Here is a 2,490-nt window from a genome sequence, read left to right on the forward strand (position 1 = left end):
TGTGCTATCCAAGCCACCACCATATGTGATATTCCAGTGGTTTGTGAGTTTCCGGATGTATTTCCAGAGGAATTACCAGGTCTACCACCGGATAGGGACGTGGAATTTAAGATGAATTAGTGCCAGGTACCGCACCCATATCCAGAAGGCCATATAGAATGCCACCCAATGAGTTAGCAGAACTTAAGGTTCAATTGCAAGATCTATTGGACAAAGGTCTTATCCAACCTAGCTCATCTCCGGGGGATGTCCAGCACTGTTTGTGAAAAAGAAGGATAAGTCACTGAGGATGTGTGTAGATTACAGACCACTCAATGCTGTGACCATCAAGCAAACACAATATCCTTTACCCCGCATCGACTCTCTGTTATCAGAATGCGAAGGCAAAGGTATTCTCCAAAATTGACTTGATGAGATCAGTTACCATCAGATAACAGATTCAGACCGGAGGATTATACCTAAGACTGCTTTCTCTACTAGGTACGGCTTATACGAGTATTTGGTTATGTCTTTTGGACTAACGAATGCTCCAGCCTATTTCATGTACCTGATGAACTCAGTATTCATGCCCGAACTGACAAGTTCGTGGTCGTGTTTATTGATGACATATTGATTTATTCAGAAAATGAGTCAGATCATGAAGAGCATCTGAGGATTGTCCTATCTCGACTGAGGGAGCATAAGCTATATGCCAAGTTTAGCAAATGTGAATTTTGGATGAGCAAAGTACCTTTCTTAGGTCACATTTTATCGAGAGATGGAATCTCAGTAGACCCATCAAAAGTGCAAGAGGTCATGGATTGGAAAGCCCCAACTTCAGTGCATGAAGTTCGGAGTTTTCTCGGGTTAGCAGGATACTATCGCCGGTTTATTCCAGACTTCTCAAAGATAGCTAAGCCTATGACCAGACTACTTCAGAAAGATGAGAAATACAAATGGACACCAGAATGTGAAACATCTTTTCACACCCTCAGAACTTTGTTGACTACAGCACCAGTGCTAGCACAACCAGACATTGAGAAGCCTTTTGATGTATTTTGTGATGCATCAGGAATAGATTTGGGATGTATACTTATGCAAGAAGGGAGAGTAATTGCATATGCCTCTCGGCAACTGAGAAAACATGAAGTCAACTACCCTACACATGATTTGGAACTTGCAGCCGTTGTCCATGCATTAAAGATATGGAGACATTACTTGTTGGGCAATGTATGTCATATCTATACTGACCACAAAAGCCTCAAGTATATCTTTACCCAGCCAGAACTGAACATGAGACAACGTAGATGGTTGGAATTGATTAAGGACTATAATTTGGAAGTGCATTACCATCCGGGTAAAGCTAATGTAGTAGCCGATGCACTTAGTCGAAAGTCCCATTGCAACCCTGTGGAAGCGCTATTGGAAGATGGATTCAACTTGCTACATCCTGCTGTACTACACAATATCACAATCAGTTGTTCGCTTGAGGGCAAAATCATAGAGCTACAGCAGACTGATGTAGGAATAAGTCACATCAAGAGAAAAAATGCAAGAGCAAGAAACAAAACACTTTAGATTGGACGAAAGAGGTGTATTATGGTTTGAGGACCGATTAGTGGTGCCGAAAGACCGTGAGCTAAGGAATCAAATTTTAGAAGAAGCTCACTCGTCCAAATTGTCTATCCACCCGGGTAGTAGTAAAATGTATCAAGATTTGAAAACCCGTTTTTGGTGGACTAGATGAAGAAAGAGATCGCAGCCTATGTTGCAAGGTGTGATAACTGCAGTAGAGTGAAAGCCGTCCATATGAAAACCGCTGGATTACTTCAGCCACTGCCTATTCCAGGATGGAAATGGGAAGAGATCAGTATGGACTTTATTATAGGCCTTCCAACAACGACACAAGGTCACGATTCAATCTGGGTCATTGTTGATCGTCTTACCAAGTCAGCACACTTTATACCCGTGAACACGCGGTATATAGTTGGGAAATACGCTGAGATATATGTATCCCAGATCATGAAATTGCATGGAGTACCCAGGACCATAATCTCAGATAGAGGACCACAGTTCATAGCTCGTTTCTAGGAGCACTTACACCAAGCTTTGGGAACCAAGCTAATCAGAAGTTCAGCTTATCATCCGCAAACTTCAGGACAGACAGAACGAGTGAAACAAATCCTGGAAGATTTACTTAGGGCTTGTGTTATATCTTCAAAAGGTTCATGGGAGAAATGGTTACCTTTAGCTGAATTCTCCTATAACAACAGTTATTAAGCTAGTATCAAAATGGCTCCATTTGAAGCCTTGTATGGCAGAAAGTGTAGAACTCCATTGAATTGGATTGAGCCCGGTGAAAGGAGATATTTTGGTATTGATTTTGTCAATGAAGCCGAAGAACAAGTACGTATCATCCAACAACACATGAAGGCAGCTCAATCAAGACAGAAGAGTTATGCCGATAGGAAGAAGAAGACCACTGACTTTTGAAGTAGGTGACTATGTGTA

Source organism: Miscanthus floridulus, chromosome 7 (assembly GCF_019320115.1).
Source record: "Miscanthus floridulus cultivar M001 chromosome 7, ASM1932011v1, whole genome shotgun sequence".
In the NCBI taxonomy this organism is placed as follows: Eukaryota; Viridiplantae; Streptophyta; class Magnoliopsida; order Poales; family Poaceae; genus Miscanthus; species Miscanthus floridulus.